Source organism: Semicossyphus pulcher, unplaced genomic scaffold (genome assembly GCF_022749685.1).
Source record: "Semicossyphus pulcher isolate SPU_LCO1_2020_fin unplaced genomic scaffold, fSemPul1.0.p SCAF_8, whole genome shotgun sequence".
Lineage (NCBI taxonomy): Eukaryota > Metazoa > Chordata > Actinopteri > Labriformes > Labridae > Semicossyphus > Semicossyphus pulcher.
In genome coordinates this window covers 26,237,501-26,252,500 of record NW_027211759.1, presented here as the reverse complement: position 1 = coordinate 26,252,500, position 15,000 = coordinate 26,237,501, and the positions used below count along the sequence as shown (strand labels likewise).

The window sequence follows — 15,000 nt, the reverse complement described above, 5'->3', positions numbered from 1 at the left end:
CAAGCAAGCAACAAAAACTATCCTAGGCATTCGAGGGTCAGGGCCCGGAGCCAAGGTCGGGCGTGGCCGGAATTGCTGGGCAGCAGCCGTCGTTCGTTACGGCCGATAAGAATTTCCGCACCACGACGAGGGAGGGCCGTTCCAGGAGGTGGGCTCGAGCGGCAAACAGTCTGCGGCATCGCTTCTCGGCCTTTTGGCTAAGATCAAGTGTAGTATCTGTTCTTATCAGTTTAATATCTGATATGTCCTCTATACGGGGACGAAATATTAAACGGATTTTTGACACCGGGAGCTGAAAGAGGGGCTTGCTCCGTTCACTCCACGCATCGACCCGGTATTGCAGTGCCACCGGGAACGGTGCAACCTTCTCCTGCCTTGTGCAAAAACAACTCCTCAGTGCAGTGCAGCGCAGTGATTTTGTGCCCCGCAGATCCCCTTTGTTTCTTCCTGGAATGTCACAGAGGGCCTGCAAGACCCTGATACATGTTTCGTAGCCCGCATCTGACAGCCAGGCCTTCATTTCTCTGAATTTTCCGTCGGATAAAGCCTGTGGCAAATGTGGGCAGGGCTGGGGTGGAAGCGGCCCAGTCCGCGACGAGCCAAGTGGTGAGACTCACCGTGAGTGTAGTGGCTGGGGCGACGCCTGTGCTGGGCTGCTCCCGAGGAGAAGCCTGTACCTACTCGGGTTTCTCTTCAAAACGCACAAGTCTTTCGCCTTTTACTAAAGACTTCCGTGGAGAGGAACACTATTGAGTTAAAGCTATTTTTGGCAGGCTTAGCCGTTTGGCCGAGCCTCTGTCTTTTGTGGAAAGCAAGCAAGCAAGCAAGCAAGCAACAAAAACTATCCTAGGCATTCGAGGGTCAGGGCCCGGAGCCAAGGTCGGGCGTGGCCGGAATTGCTGGGCAGCAGCCGTCGTTCGTTACGGCCGATAAGAATTTCCGCACCACGACGAGGGAGGGCCGTTCCAGGAGGTGGGCTCGAGCGGCAAACAGTCTGCGGCATCGCTTCTCGGCCTTTTGGCTAAGATCAAGTGTAGTATCTGTTCTTATCAGTTTAATATCTGATATGTCCTCTATACGGGGACGAAATATTAAACGGATTTTTGACACCGGGAGCTGAAAGAGGGGCTTGCTCCGTTCACTCCACGCATCGACCCGGTATTGCAGTGCCACCGGGAACGGTGCAACCTTCTCCTGCCTTGTGCAAAAACAACTCCTCAGTGCAGTGCAGCGCAGTGATTTTGTGCCCCGCAGATCCCCTTTGTTTCTTCCTGGAATGTCACAGAGGGCCTGCAAGACCCTGATACATGTTTCGTAGCCCACATCTGACAGCCAGGCCTTCATTTCTCTGAATTTTCCGTCGGATAAAGCCTGTGGCAAATGTGGGCAGGGCTGGGGTGGAAGCGGCCCAGTCCGCGACGAGCCAAGTGGTGAGACTCACCGTGAGTGTAGTGGCTGGGGCGACGCCTGTGCTGGGCTGCTCCCGAGGAGAAGCCTGTACCTACTCGGGTTTCTCTTCAAAACGCACAAGTCTTTCGCCTTTTACTAAAGACTTCCGTGGAGAGGAACACTATTGAGTTAAAGCTATTTTTGGCAGGCTTAGCCGTTTGGCCGAGCCTCTGTCTTTTGTGGAAAGCAAGCAAGCAAGCAACAAAAACTATCCTAGGCATTCGAGGGTCAGGGCCCGGAGCCAAGGTCGGGCGTGGCCGGAATTGCTGGGCAGCAGCCGTCGTTCGTTACGGCCGATAAGAATTTCCGCACCACGACGAGGGAGGGCCGTTCCAGGAGGTGGGCTCGAGCGGCAAACAGTCTGCGGCATCGCTTCTCGGCCTTTTGGCTAAGATCAAGTGTAGTATCTGTTCTTATCAGTTTAATATCTGATATGTCCTCTATACGGGGACGAAATATTAAACGGATTTTTGACACCGGGAGCTGAAAGAGGGGCTTGCTCCGTTCACTCCACGCATCGACCCGGTATTGCAGTGCCACCGGGAACGGTGCAACCTTCTCCTGCCTTGTGCAAAAACAACTCCTCAGTGCAGTGCAGCGCAGTGATTTTGTGCCCCGCAGATCCCCTTTGTTTCTTCCTGGAATGTCACAGAGGGCCTGCAAGACCCTGATACATGTTTCGTAGCCCGCATCTGACAGCCAGGCCTTCATTTCTCTGAATTTTCCGTCGGATAAAGCCTGTGGCAAATGTGGGCAGGGCTGGGGTGGAAGCGGCCCAGTCCGCGACGAGCCAAGTGGTGAGATTCACCGTGAGTGTAGTGGCTGGGGCGACGCCTGTGCTGGGCTGCTCCCGAGGAGAAGCCTGTACCTACTCGGGTTTCTCTTCAAAACGCACAAGTCTTTCGCCTTTTACTAAAGACTTCCGTGGAGAGGAACACTATTGAGTTAAAGCTATTTTTGGCAGGCTTAGCCGTTTGGCCGAGCCTCTGTCTTTTGTGGAAAGCAAGCAAGCAAGCAAGCAAGCAAGCAAGCAACAAAAACTATCCTAGGCATTCGAGGGTCAGGGCCCGGAGCCAAGGTCGGGCGTGGCCGGAATTGCTGGGCAGCAGCCGTCGTTCGTTACGGCCGATAAGAATTTCCGCACCACGACGAGGGAGGGCCGTTCCAGGAGGTGGGCTCGAGCGGCAAACAGTCTGCGGCATCGCTTCTCGGCCTTTTGGCTAAGATCAAGTGTAGTATCTGTTCTTATCAGTTTAATATCTGATATGTCCTCTATACGGGGACGAAATATTAAACGGATTTTTGACACCGGGAGCTGAAAGAGGGGCTTGCTCCGTTCACTCCACGCATCGACCCGGTATTGCAGTGCCACCGGGAACGGTGCAACCTTCTCCTGCCTTGTGCAAAAACAACTCCTCAGTGCAGTGCAGCGCAGTGATTTTGTGCCCCGCAGTTCCCCTTTGTTTCTTCCTGGAATGTCACAGAGGGCCTGCAAGACCCTGATACATGTTTCGTAGCCCACATCTGACAGCCAGGCCTTCATTTCTCTGAATTTTCCGTCGGATAAAGCCTGTGGCAAATGTGGGCAGGGCTGGGGTGGAAGCGGCCCAGTCCGCGACGAGCCAAGTGGTGAGACTCACCGTGAGTGTAGTGGCTGGGGCGACGCCTGTGCTGGGCTGCTCCCGAGGAGAAGCCTGTACCTACTCGGGTTTCTCTTCAAAACGCACAAGTCTTTCACCTTTTACTAAAGACTTCCGTGGAGAGGAACACTATTGAGTTAAAGCTATTTTTGGCAGGCTTAGCCGTTTGGCCGAGCCTCTGTCTTTTGTGGAAAGCAAGCAAGCAAGCAAGCAAGCAACAAAAACTATCCTAGGCATTCGAGGGTCAGGGCCCGGAGCCAAGGTCGGGCGTGGCCGGAATTGCTGGGCAGCAGCCGTCGTTCGTTACGGCCGATAAGAATTTCCGCACCACGACGAGGGAGGGCCGTTCCAGGAGGTGGGCTCGAGCGGCAAACAGTCTGCGGCATCGCTTCTCGGCCTTTTGGCTAAGATCAAGTGTAGTATCTGTTCTTATCAGTTTAATATCTGATATGTCCTCTATACGGGGACGAAATATTAAACGGATTTTTGACACCGGGAGCTGAAAGAGGGGCTTGCTCCGTTCACTCCACGCATCGACCCGGTATTGCAGTGCCACCGGGAACGGTGCAACCTTCTCCTGCCTTGTGCAAAAACAACTCCTCAGTGCAGTGCAGCGCAGTGATTTTGTGCCCCGCAGATCCCCTTTGTTTCTTCCTGGAATGTCACAGAGGGCCTGCAAGACCCTGATACATGTTTCGTAGCCCACATCTGACAGCCAGGCCTTCATTTCTCTGAATTTTCCGTCGGATAAAGCCTGTGGCAAATGTGGGCAGGGCTGGGGTGGAAGCGGCCCAGTCCGCGACGAGCCAAGTGGTGAGACTCACCGTGAGTGTAGTGGCTGGGGCGACGCCTGTGCTGGGCTGCTCCCGAGGAGAAGCCTGTACCTACTCGGGTTTCTCTTCAAAACGCACAAGTCTTTCGCCTTTTACTAAAGACTTCCGTGGAGAGGAACACTATTGAGTTAAAGCTATTTTTGGCAGGCTTAGCCGTTTGGCCGAGCCTCTGTCTTTTGTGGAAAGCAAGCAAGCAAGCAACAAAAACTATCCTAGGCATTCGAGGGTCAGGGCCCGGAGCCAAGGTCGGGCGTGGCCGGAATTGCTGGGCAGCAGCCGTCGTTCGTTACGGCCGATAAGAATTTCCGCACCACGACGAGGGAGGGCCGTTCCAGGAGGTGGGCTCGAGCGGCAAACAGTCTGCGGCATCGCTTCTCGGCCTTTTGGCTAAGATCAAGTGTAATATCTTTTCTTATCAGTTTAATATCTGATATGTCCTCTATACGGGGACGAAATATTAAACGGATTTTTGACACCGGGAGCTGAAAGAGGGGCTTGCTCCGTTCACTCCACGCATCGACCCGGTATTGCAGTGCCACCGGGAACGGTGCAACCTTCTCCTGCCTTGTGCAAAAACAACTCCTCAGTGCAGTGCAGCGCAGTGATTTTGTGCCCCGCAGTTCCCCTTTGTTTCTTCCTGGAATGTCACAGAGGGCCTGCAAGACCCTGATACATGTTTCGTAGCCCACATCTGACAGCCAGGCCTTCATTTCTCTGAATTTTCCGTCGGATAAAGCCTGTGGCAAATGTGGGCAGGGCTGGGGTGGAAGCGGCCCAGTCCGCGACGAGCCAAGTGGTGAGACTCACCGTGAGTGTAGTGGCTGGGGCGACGCCTGTGCTGGGCTGCTCCCGAGGAGAAGCCTGTACCTACTCGGGTTTCTCTTCAAAACGCACAAGTCTTTCGCCTTTTACTAAAGACTTCCGTGGAGAGGAACACTATTGAGTTAAAGCTATTTTTGGCAGGCTTAGCCGTTTGGCCGAGCCTCTGTCTTTTGTGGAAAGCAAGCAAGCAAGCAAGCAAGCAACAAAAACTATCCTAGGCATTCGAGGGTCAGGGCCCGGAGCCAAGGTCGGGCGTGGCCGGAATTGCTGGGCAGCAGCCGTCGTTCGTTACGGCCGATAAGAATTTCCGCACCACGACGAGGGAGGGCCGTTCCAGGAGGTGGGCTCGAGCGGCAAACAGTCTGCGGCATCGCTTCTCGGCCTTTTGGCTAAGATCAAGTGTAGTATCTGTTCTTATCAGTTTAATATCTGATATGTCCTCTATACGGGGACGAAATATTAAACGGATTTTTGACACCGGGAGCTGAAAGAGGGGCTTGCTCCGTTCACTCCACGCATCGACCCGGTATTGCAGTGCCACCGGGAACGGTGCAACCTTCTCCTGCCTTGTGCAAAAACAACTCCTCAGTGCAGTGCAGCGCAGTGATTTTGTGCCCCGCAGATCCCCTTTGTTTCTTCCTGGAATGTCACAGAGGGCCTGCAAGACCCTGATACATGTTTCGTAGCCCACATCTGACAGCCAGGCCTTCATTTCTCTGAATTTTCCGTCGGATAAAGCCTGTGGCAAATGTGGGCAGGGCTGGGGTGGAAGCGGCCCAGTCCGCGACGAGCCAAGTGGTGAGACTCACCGTGAGTGTAGTGGCTGGGGCGACGCCTGTGCTGGGCTGCTCCCGAGGAGAAGCCTGTACCTACTCGGGTTTCTCTTCAAAACGCACAAGTCTTTCGCCTTTTACTAAAGACTTCCGTGGAGAGGAACACTATTGAGTTAAAGCTATTTTTGGCAGGCTTAGCCGTTTGGCCGAGCCTCTGTCTTTTGTGGAAAGCAAGCAAGCAAGCAACAAAAACTATCCTAGGCATTCGAGGGTCAGGGCCCGGAGCCAAGGTCGGGCGTGGCCGGAATTGCTGGGCAGCAGCCGTCGTTCGTTACGGCCGATAAGAATTTCCGCACCACGACGAGGGAGGGCTGTTCCAGGAGGTGGGCTCGAGCGGCAAACAGTCTGCGGCATCGCTTCTCGGCCTTTTGGCTAAGATCAAGTGTAGTATCTGTTCTTATCAGTTTAATATCTGATATGTCCTCTATACGGGGACGAAATATTAAACGGATTTTTGACACCGGGAGCTGAAAGAGGGGCTTGCTCCGTTCACTCCACGCATCGACCCGGTATTGCAGTGCCACCGGGAACGGTGCAACCTTCTCCTGCCTTGTGCAAAAACAACTCCTCAGTGCAGTGCAGCGCAGTGATTTTGTGCCCCGCAGATCCCCTTTGTTTCTTCCTGGAATGTCACAGAGGGCCTGCAAGACCCTGATACATGTTTCGTAGCCCGCATCTGACAGCCAGGCCTTCATTTCTCTGAATTTTCCGTCGGATAAAGCCTGTGGCAAATGTGGGCAGGGCTGGGGTGGAAGCGGCCCAGTCCGCGACGAGCCAAGTGGTGAGATTCACCGTGAGTGTAGTGGCTGGGGCGACGCCTGTGCTGGGCTGCTCCCGAGGAGAAGCCTGTACCTACTCGGGTTTCTCTTCAAAACGCACAAGTCTTTCGCCTTTTACTAAAGACTTCCGTGGAGAGGAACACTATTGAGTTAAAGCTATTTTTGGCAGGCTTAGCCGTTTGGCCGAGCCTCTGTCTTTTGTGGAAAGCAAGCAAGCAAGCAACAAAAACTATCCTAGGCATTCGAGGGTCAGGGCCCGGAGCCAAGGTCGGGCGTGGCCGGAATTGCTGGGCAGCAGCCGTCGTTCGTTACGGCCGATAAGAATTTCCGCACCACGACGAGGGAGGGCCGTTCCAGGAGGTGGGCTCGAGCGGCAAACAGTCTGCGGCATCGCTTCTCGGCCTTTTGGCTAAGATCAAGTGTAGTATCTGTTCTTATCAGTTTAATATCTGATATGTCCTCTATACGGGGACGAAATATTAAACGGATTTTTGACACCGGGAGCTGAAAGAGGGGCTTGCTCCGTTCACTCCACGCATCGACCCGGTATTGCAGTGCCACCGGGAACGGTGCAACCTTCTCCTGCCTTGTGCAAAAACAACTCCTCAGTGCAGTGCAGCGCAGTGATTTTGTGCCCCGCAGTTCCCCTTTGTTTCTTCCTGGAATGTCACAGAGGGCCTGCAAGACCCTGATACATGTTTCGTAGCCCACATCTGACAGCCAGGCCTTCATTTCTCTGAATTTTCCGTCGGATAAAGCCTGTGGCAAATGTGGGCAGGGCTGGGGTGGAAGCGGCCCAGTCCGCGACGAGCCAAGTGGTGAGACTCACCGTGAGTGTAGTGGCTGGGGCTACGCCTGTGCTGGGCTGCTCCCGAGGAGAAACCTGTACCTACTCGGGTTTCTCTTCAAAACGCACAAGTCTTTCGCCTTTTACTAAAGACTTCCGTGGAGAGGAACACTATTGAGTTAAAGCTATTTTTGGCAGGCTTAGCCGTTTGGCCGAGCCTCTGTCTTTTGTGGAAAGCAAGCAAGCAAGCAAGCAAGCAACAAAAACTATCCTAGGCATTCGAGGGTCAGGGCCCGGAGCCAAGGTCGGGCGTGGCCGGAATTGCTGGGCAGCAGCCGTCGTTCGTTACGGCCGATAAGAATTTCCGCACCACGACGAGGGAGGGCCGTTCCAGGAGGTGGGCTCGAGCGGCAAACAGTCTGCGGCATCGCTTCTCGGCCTTTTGGCTAAGATCAAGTGTAGTATCTGTTCTTATCATCTTTTATCATATGCCTTTAAATTTTAAACTGTCTGTAATACTATAAAACAAATAAGTGACGAACGAATGGTTTTAAAAAGTGCACATATTTATTGATCAATGGATTTTATGTATGATGTAACTTCTTTTAACCATTTCGGTGTTGTCTTTTAAAAATCATTTGTTTTAATTCAAGCCAAGTGGGTACAAAAGGCAGTGTTGTATTTTAAAGGTCAAAAATGTGTGTTTTTACGAAAAACAATGTCTGAAATAAGTGTCAATAAATTTTTTCGAAAGAAAAATCTGTTCTTATCAGATCCTCCACTGTTCTACCTCTTGGTGAGACAGCGATCGCCTCCGCTGGCTAGTGGGAGCTCTTGCCTGCTTGTGGCATTGCTTCTGCTAGTGCACGGGAGGATATTATATTTTTTTCCTTTTGAAATCCAGAACAACTGCTTCGTAGTTGCTCGTAGGTTTCACACAGGAATATATTGTTCCAGAAGTGCAGGTTACCACCGTTTTTGGCGGTGATAACTGCCTGACCAGAACAACCAAGGTAAGTACTGCTTTTACTTGCTTTTACTTGCTTTTCCAGCTTTTACTTGGTTTTACTCCCTTTTTCTCTCTTTTACTTGCCTTTTACCCTTTTTACTTATTTTAGTTATTTATTCATCGTGTTTTAGGTTTTAAGTGTTTTAGTGCGTGGTGCCTCCACCATGTCGGCTCCCCATGCCGGCATGCGGAGGCACCACAGCGTTCGGTTTGTTTTTAAGGAAAAAGATGGAGAGCCTTTAAAAATGTCTAGACTTGACTTCTCCCGGAAATTAATTCAGAAAGTGTTGAATTTTTCCCCAGACGACTTGAATTGTATCGTCACTTTACCACTGAACAAGGGTTTTGATGTGAGCTTCTGCTCTGCCCCATTGCTGCTTGAATTTTGGAACCGCTTTGAAAATGTAAAACCCCAGTTTTCTGCATTTAATGTTGAGAAACTGACTGACAATGCCTCTAAAACAGTCATTGTCAGAATGTTCAATGAAACAGTTAGTGCAGAAGACATTTGTATATGGCTGGGCAGATATTGCACTGTTAAAGGCCAGGCTATGAAGGTGAGAGATGAGGATGGCATCTGGAATTGTGCCTGGAGGGTCCCTGTCCAGCAATGGCAGGACCCCCAGGGCTTCCAAGGCCTGAAACATCTGCCATCCATGATAGTCCTGGGAAATAACAGGGGCTACATTCACTATCAAGGTCAGCCCAAGCTCTGCCGCAAGTGTGGTGAGCAAGGGCACCTTGCGGAAGCGTGTAAGCAGACAATTTGTGGTAAATGCAGAGAAATTGGGCATACCTTCGAGGAATGTACCAATGGCAGAAAGTGCAACCTCTGTGGTGAAACAAATCACCTCTTCAGAGATTGCCCAAAGTCTTTTGCCAACAAATTGAAAGCAGCAAAAGTCACAGGGAAGGAGAAGGAAAATGGCGGACCGGTACAAATGTTTGAGGAGCGTTTGGAAGAGCCTAGGACTGAAAATTCAAATCTCCCTCCAAATCCTGTGATTGGAGGAGAAAGACCAGGTGAGGAGGGAGAGGGGGAGGGGCCTGCAACTGCCCCCCAAGCTGAGAGTGGCGAAGGAGAGGGTGCAGTGCAGGCAGAAGGCGGAGCTACCTCTGACTCAGACCCACCGAGTCAGAGTGATAGTGAAGATGCCCCCCTCCCACAGGCCCAGCAGGCTAAGAGGCCTTTATCTGAATTGTCCTCTGAGTCTCCTGTAGTCTCAGAGAAGAGGGGAAGAGCTGGGAACTCCTCAGACAGTTCACCTGTGGAGGAGCCCAGAGTCTTCCCCTCCAATTCACCAAATGAGGTCTCATTTCTTACCATAGCTCTGCAATCAACCCCTAAGGACTCCAAATTTAATAAAAGATTGCAAGAAAGGCCACCACCCAGAGTCCGAAAGGGAAATGAAGCTCGACCCAGTCACTCTTCACCCGTAAGAGTGAAAGAAGAGCCTCATTCACAAGACATTTAACTGCCTTTTAATTTTAGTCTTTTAAAATGTCTTACCTGTTGTTTTTAACCATACTTATGGCTATCACCTTCTCAACCATCAATGTGAGAAGTGTGAAGTCGAAAGTTAGAGCCCAAATGGTTTTATCCTTTCTTAACTCTTTTAAGTCTGATGTGTTTTTAATACAGGAGTGTGGCCTACCGTTTTTAAACAACTACAGAGATTGGAAGGAGCTATGGGCACAAACATCAATATGGAGCGGGTCAAACGAAAACAAAAACGATGGAGTGGCCATTTTAATCAAAAATCCTCTAGTCTTGGTGAAGGGCAGCACTGTGGTGAGAGATGGTAGGGCACTTTTAGCACATCTGACTTTTATGGGTAGAGATTTTAATGTTTTAAATATTTATGGCTTTAACGACAAGAATGACAGGTATGACCTTTTACAAGACTTGCAGTCCCACATGCTAGGTAGGGAACCTTTAGTTGTAGGAGGGGATTTTAATTGTGTTTTAAGCAGAAATGATAGGAAGGGAGCAGGAGAGGATTTTAAAGTAGACAAAACATCGGTTTTATTAGAGGGCATATGCAGGGATTTTAAAGTACTGGACTGTTTTAAAGTCATGCATCCCAGAGAGGAGGGCTTCACCTGGTTCAGTGGTGATGGTACCAAAGCCTCTCGCATAGATTACGTTTTATCACGAGATTGCCCACCTACCGATGCTAGATTAACTCCTGTTTTCTTTTCCGATCACGTCATGCTCTCGTGCACCCTCTCACTCTCTTCTGGTGTGACATCAGGAAAGGGTCTGTGGAAACTCAACTGCTCCCTTTTAGAGGATAGGGAGTTAGTTAGGCAGTATAGGGAGCAGTACCAAGAGTGGCAGACCCTTCAAGACTTATACGATACACGTGCACACTGGTGGGAAATGGCGAAGGGAAGGACCCAGACTTTCTTTAGGCAGGCAGGGAAGAGAAAGAAAGATAGGGAAAACAGACGCATGTTGGGACTGCAAAAGCGACTACAACGGTATTTTAAACTAAACCAACAAGGAATGGATTTTAATGAAGAAATTAAACAAGTAAAACAAGAGATGTCGGTTTTAGCAGAAATCAAGAGCAAAGGTGTCATTTTAAGGAGTAAAGAACGGGAACTAGAAGAAGGAGAAAAGTGCACAAGATATTTTTTTAAGAAAATAATGAGTAAGGATAAAACTATAGTTAAACTAAAAAGAGAAAACGAACGCACTGCTGAAACAACAAAAGAAATAAATGAAACTGTGCAAAACTTTTACGAACAACTGTACAAAGAAAAAAACATAAAAAATGACACAATGAAAGAAGTTTTAAAATTCATCGAACGCAAGATAGACGACAGTGTGCTTTTATCCCAAGATTTTACGCTTTTAGAAATAAACAACTGTATTAAGGGTTTTAAGAAAGGGAAGTCTCCTGGAGAGGATGGGCTTCCCTTGGAATTTTACCTGACCTTCTGGGATATTTTAGCACCTGACCTACTTGCTGTTTTTATGGATTTTGAAAAACTTGACCGACTTCCTGACAGTTTTAGATTAGGGATAGTGACTCTACTTTTTAAAGACAAAGACAAGACGGACTTAAAAAACTGGAGACCTATCACTCTTTTAAACATTGACTGTAAACTTTTTAGTAAGCTTTTAGCATCGCGCATGTCTGTGTTTTTAGAAGGGCTGATTCACCCGGATCAAGCCTGTGCCATCCCGGGGAGGAAGATCACAGACAGCCTCGTACTGATCCGAGACACCATCTGTTTTGCGAGAGACAGAAACATCCGGCTAGTAGTCTTGAATTTAGATTTTGAAAAAGCCTTTGATCGGGTCTCGCACCAGTACCTCTTCAAGGTGCTGCCAAAAATGGGGTTCCCTGAAAGGTTTATAGCTTGGGTGGGATTGCTGTACCGGGACATTACCAGCAAATTTGTGGTTAATGGGCATCTGACAAAAGCAGTGGAAATAAACTGCGGTGTCCGTCAGGGTTGTCCGTTATCTGCCCTCCTCTATGTTATCTGCATCGAACCGTTGGCACAGATCTTGAGAAGGGACCAACGAATCAGAGGGGTGGGAGTACCGGGGAGCGGGGGACTTACCACTAAATGTGTTTTTTATATGGACGACATAAACATTTTATGCACTGACCTTTTATCCGTCAACAGGACGCTGGACTTGACTGACTGGTTTGGACGGGCCTCTGGATCGAGACTAAACAGACACAAAACCCAAGCCCAATTTTATGGACCATGGACAGCGACTGAGACATCTGGACTCCCCCTGACTGTGACCCAGACCGACCAAAAAATACTTGGGGTCAAATTTGACAGAGAGGGAGGAGGGGAAACCAATTGGCAGGACAAGATAGGGAAAGTTAAACAAAGACTGGGGTACTGGACTTCACGAAGACTGACCATAGAAGGAAAGGTTTTAATCATTAAAGCAGTGATTTTACCTTTGCTTTTATTGATCAGTTCTGTTTTTATCCCTTCTAAAAAAGTGATTTTAGACCTGGAACGAGCCATCTTTTATTTTCTGTGGGGGTCCAAGTGGGAGCGCTTGAGGAGGGACATCATGAAGAAGCCAAAAGAGAAAGGAGGAAAAGGAGTGCCCGATCTTCACCTGGTTCTAGGAAGCCGATACACCACCCTGGCATTGAGCGCGGCCACAACCCCATCCAGAAACCCACTAACCACGGCAATGACACGGTTCTGGATGGGGTCATACCTCAGAAAACTAAAGATTTTAACACCAGATCTTAAAGTTCCTGTGTCTTTTAACTTACCAACTGCCTACTCTTTTATCCCTAAGTTTTTAAGACACTTTAGCCTTGAACAGGAGGAGTTGCATGTTTTAACTAACCACCGCTCTCTTATCTCTGTTGTGCAGGAGCGAGAGCCAGTGAGTCCAGTGCGCGGGCTTGCATTCGGCGAGCCCTCCACAGTTTGGCGCAACGTGAACCATCCTGTTCTCCCAAACAGACTCCGGGACCTGTCATGGATGGTGGCCCATGAGATCCTCCCAGTCAGGTCCGTAATGCACTCCCGGGGCATGGCGACGTCCTCAACCTGCCCCCGACCTGGTTGTGGCGCGCCTGAGTCGGTGAGGCACCTGCTCTGGGAGTGCAGCGCTGCCGTAGAACAGTGGGCAACAGCCGGCTCCTTGCAATTCCCGTGCTTACCAGCAAGGGAGGTCCTCACACCACAGCTCGTCTTGTACGGAGTGAGCCAGATGCAGCAGAAAGCAAAGGACTTTGCGCAACAATGGCTCACTCTAGCCGCCATCAAAGACGCCACATGGACCTCCAGGAACTTGCTGGTAAGGAAGCACAAGCAGATCCCCCCCGTGGCTGTGATCCAGATGGCAGCAGCGACGGTCAGAACGGCCGGAGCTGCAGGCGGCAGGCCTAGGACACAACCACAAAGAAGAATCGCCTCTGTGCCCATTCGGATGAAGGAGCCGGAGCCACACGGGAAAAGTTCAAAGCAGCGGCGGCCTGACCCTCCGGGAGAGGCAGGTGGGAAGGAGCAGCAGGGTGAGGGTCTCCTCTGAGCACCAGGACAGGAACCGAGAGATCATTCTGTTTGGGAGAACAGAATGAGTTCTTATTGGTAGGGGCTCACTGCGCTCCTGCACAACAGAGGACATTAAGCATTTTAACCAATGCACTCCCTTTTAAATGATTTTTAAAAGACACTTGAAGAAGTAAAAACTTTTATCATATGCCTTTAAATTTTAAACTGTCTGTAATACTATAAAACAAATAAGTGACGAACGAATGGTTTTAAAAAGTGCACATATTTATTGATCAATGGATTTTATGTATGATGTAACTTCTTTTAACCATTTCGGTGTTGTCTTTTAAAAATCATTTGTTTTAATTCAAGCCAAGTGGGTACATAAGGCAGTGTTGTATTTTAAAGGTCAAAAATGTGTGTTTTTACGAAAAACAATGTCTGAAATAAGTGTCAATAAATTTTTTCGAAAGAAAAATCTGTTCTTATCAGTTTAATATCTGATATGTCCTCTATACGGGGACGAAATATTAAACGGATTTTTGACACCGGGAGCTGAAAGAGGGGCTTGCTCCGTTCACTCCACGCATCGACCCGGTATTGCAGTGCCACCGGGAACGGTGCAACCTTCTCCTGCCTTGTGCAAAAACAACTCCTCAGTGCAGTGCAGCGCAGTGATTTTGTGCCCCGCAGATCCCCTTTGTTTCTTCCTGGAATGTCACAGAGGGCCTGCAAGACCCTGATACATGTTTCGTAGCCCGCATCTGACAGCCAGGCCTTCATTTCTCTGAATTTTCCGTCGGATAAAGCCTGTGGCAAATGTGGGCAGGGCTGGGGTGGAAGCGGCCCAGTCCGCGACGAGCCAAGTGGTGAGACTCACCGTGAGTGTAGTGGCTGGGGCGACGCCTGTGCTGGGCTGCTCCCGAGGAGAAGCCTGTACCTACTCGGGTTTCTCTTCAAAACGCACAAGTCTTTCGCCTTTTACTAAAGACTTCCGTGGAGAGGAACACTATTGAGTTAAAGCTATTTTTGGCAGGCTTAGCCGTTTGGCCGAGCCTCTGTCTTTTGTGGAAAGCAAGCAAGCAAGCAAGCAAGCAAGCAACAAAAACTATCCTAGGCATTCGAGGGTCAGGGCCCGGAGCCAAGGTCGGGCGTGGCCGGAATTGCTGGGCAGCAGCCGTCGTTCGTTACGGCCGATAAGAATTTCCGCACCACGACGAGGGAGGGCCGTTCCAGGAGGTGGGCTCGAGCGGCAAACAGTCTGCGGCATCGCTTCTCGGCCTTTTGGCTAAGATCAAGTGTAGTATCTGTTCTTATCAGTTTAATATCTGATATGTCCTCTATACGGGGACGAAATATTAAACGGATTTTTGACACCGGGAGCTGAAAGAGGGGCTTGCTCCGTTCACTCCACGCATCGACCCGGTATTGCAGTGCCACCGGGAACGGTGCAACCTTCTCCTGCCTTGTGCAAAAACAACTCCTCAGTGCAGTGCAGCGCAGTGATTTTGTGCCCCGCAGATCCCCTTTGTTTCTTCCTGGAATGTCACAGAGGGCCTGCAAGACCCTGATACATGTTTCGTAGCCCGCATCTGACAGCCAGGCCTTCATTTCTCTGAATTTTCCGTCGGATAAAGCCTGTGGCAAATGTGGGCAGGGCTGGGGTGGAAGCGGCCCAGTCCGCGACGAGCCAAGTGGTGAGACTCACCGTGAGTGTAGTGGCTGGGGCGACGCCTGTGCTGGGCTGCTCCCGAGGAGAAGCCTGTACCTACTCGGGTTTCTCTTCAAAACGCACAAGTCTTTCGCCTTTTACTAAAGACTTCCGTGGAGAGGAACACTATTGAGTTAAAGCT

General features: G+C 50.1%; 21 non-coding genes and 2 pseudogenes across 21 annotated transcripts in view; all 23 read left to right on the top strand.

Annotated features, from left to right (window-relative positions):
* Positions 1–177: 177 nt before the first annotated feature.
* On the top strand, positions 178–368 carry LOC138613817 (U2 spliceosomal RNA). Its single transcript, XR_011309945.1, has one exon. It is a non-coding gene; the product is annotated as a U2 spliceosomal RNA (small nuclear RNA).
* A 309-nt stretch (positions 369–677) lies between these two features.
* On the top strand, positions 678–790 carry LOC138583309 (U5 spliceosomal RNA). The gene has a single exon (XR_011305220.1). It is a non-coding gene; the product is annotated as a U5 spliceosomal RNA (small nuclear RNA).
* A 211-nt stretch (positions 791–1,001) lies between these two features.
* LOC138613816 (U2 spliceosomal RNA) lies at positions 1,002–1,192 on the top strand. Its single transcript, XR_011309944.1, has one exon. It is a non-coding gene; the product is annotated as a U2 spliceosomal RNA (small nuclear RNA).
* A 309-nt stretch (positions 1,193–1,501) lies between these two features.
* LOC138583308 (U5 spliceosomal RNA) lies at positions 1,502–1,614 on the top strand. Its single transcript, XR_011305219.1, has one exon. It is a non-coding gene; the product is annotated as a U5 spliceosomal RNA (small nuclear RNA).
* Positions 1,615–1,817: 203 nt separating this feature from the next.
* On the top strand, positions 1,818–2,008 carry LOC138613815 (U2 spliceosomal RNA). Its single transcript, XR_011309943.1, has one exon. It is a non-coding gene; the product is annotated as a U2 spliceosomal RNA (small nuclear RNA).
* Positions 2,009–2,317: 309 nt separating this feature from the next.
* Positions 2,318–2,430, top strand: LOC138583307 (U5 spliceosomal RNA). The gene has a single exon (XR_011305218.1). It is a non-coding gene; the product is annotated as a U5 spliceosomal RNA (small nuclear RNA).
* Positions 2,431–2,649: 219 nt separating this feature from the next.
* Positions 2,650–2,840, top strand: LOC138613814 (U2 spliceosomal RNA). Its single transcript, XR_011309942.1, has one exon. It is a non-coding gene; the product is annotated as a U2 spliceosomal RNA (small nuclear RNA).
* Positions 2,841–3,149: 309 nt separating this feature from the next.
* LOC138613682 (U5 spliceosomal RNA) lies at positions 3,150–3,262 on the top strand. Its single transcript, XR_011309816.1, has one exon. It is a non-coding gene; the product is annotated as a U5 spliceosomal RNA (small nuclear RNA).
* A 211-nt stretch (positions 3,263–3,473) lies between these two features.
* On the top strand, positions 3,474–3,664 carry LOC138613813 (U2 spliceosomal RNA). Its single transcript, XR_011309941.1, has one exon. It is a non-coding gene; the product is annotated as a U2 spliceosomal RNA (small nuclear RNA).
* A 309-nt stretch (positions 3,665–3,973) lies between these two features.
* On the top strand, positions 3,974–4,086 carry LOC138583304 (U5 spliceosomal RNA). Its single transcript, XR_011305216.1, has one exon. It is a non-coding gene; the product is annotated as a U5 spliceosomal RNA (small nuclear RNA).
* A 203-nt stretch (positions 4,087–4,289) lies between these two features.
* On the top strand, positions 4,290–4,480 carry LOC138613955 (U2 spliceosomal RNA). The gene has a single exon (XR_011310078.1). It is a non-coding gene; the product is annotated as a U2 spliceosomal RNA (small nuclear RNA).
* Positions 4,481–4,789: 309 nt separating this feature from the next.
* LOC138583303 (U5 spliceosomal RNA) lies at positions 4,790–4,902 on the top strand. The gene has a single exon (XR_011305215.1). It is a non-coding gene; the product is annotated as a U5 spliceosomal RNA (small nuclear RNA).
* A 211-nt stretch (positions 4,903–5,113) lies between these two features.
* On the top strand, positions 5,114–5,304 carry LOC138613811 (U2 spliceosomal RNA). The gene has a single exon (XR_011309939.1). It is a non-coding gene; the product is annotated as a U2 spliceosomal RNA (small nuclear RNA).
* Positions 5,305–5,613: 309 nt separating this feature from the next.
* LOC138583302 (U5 spliceosomal RNA) lies at positions 5,614–5,726 on the top strand. Its single transcript, XR_011305214.1, has one exon. It is a non-coding gene; the product is annotated as a U5 spliceosomal RNA (small nuclear RNA).
* Positions 5,727–5,929: 203 nt separating this feature from the next.
* On the top strand, positions 5,930–6,120 carry LOC138613810 (U2 spliceosomal RNA). Its single transcript, XR_011309938.1, has one exon. It is a non-coding gene; the product is annotated as a U2 spliceosomal RNA (small nuclear RNA).
* Positions 6,121–6,429: 309 nt separating this feature from the next.
* Positions 6,430–6,542, top strand: LOC138583301 (U5 spliceosomal RNA). The gene has a single exon (XR_011305213.1). It is a non-coding gene; the product is annotated as a U5 spliceosomal RNA (small nuclear RNA).
* Positions 6,543–6,745: 203 nt separating this feature from the next.
* LOC138613809 (U2 spliceosomal RNA) lies at positions 6,746–6,936 on the top strand. The gene has a single exon (XR_011309937.1). It is a non-coding gene; the product is annotated as a U2 spliceosomal RNA (small nuclear RNA).
* Positions 6,937–7,245: 309 nt separating this feature from the next.
* LOC138583300 (U5 spliceosomal RNA) lies at positions 7,246–7,358 on the top strand. The gene has a single exon (XR_011305212.1). It is a non-coding gene; the product is annotated as a U5 spliceosomal RNA (small nuclear RNA).
* A 211-nt stretch (positions 7,359–7,569) lies between these two features.
* LOC138613976 (U2 spliceosomal RNA) lies at positions 7,570–7,674 on the top strand (annotated as a pseudogene).
* Positions 7,675–13,603: 5,929 nt separating this feature from the next.
* LOC138613968 (U2 spliceosomal RNA) lies at positions 13,604–13,778 on the top strand (annotated as a pseudogene).
* Positions 13,779–14,087: 309 nt separating this feature from the next.
* LOC138583299 (U5 spliceosomal RNA) lies at positions 14,088–14,200 on the top strand. The gene has a single exon (XR_011305211.1). It is a non-coding gene; the product is annotated as a U5 spliceosomal RNA (small nuclear RNA).
* Positions 14,201–14,415: 215 nt separating this feature from the next.
* LOC138613808 (U2 spliceosomal RNA) lies at positions 14,416–14,606 on the top strand. The gene has a single exon (XR_011309936.1). It is a non-coding gene; the product is annotated as a U2 spliceosomal RNA (small nuclear RNA).
* A 309-nt stretch (positions 14,607–14,915) lies between these two features.
* Positions 14,916–15,000, top strand: part of LOC138583298 (U5 spliceosomal RNA) — a 113-nt gene continuing 28 nt past the window's right edge. The window contains exon 1 of the small nuclear RNA XR_011305210.1: positions 14,916–15,000. This exon is cut by the window's right edge and continues 28 nt beyond it. This is a non-coding gene — a small nuclear RNA (U5 spliceosomal RNA).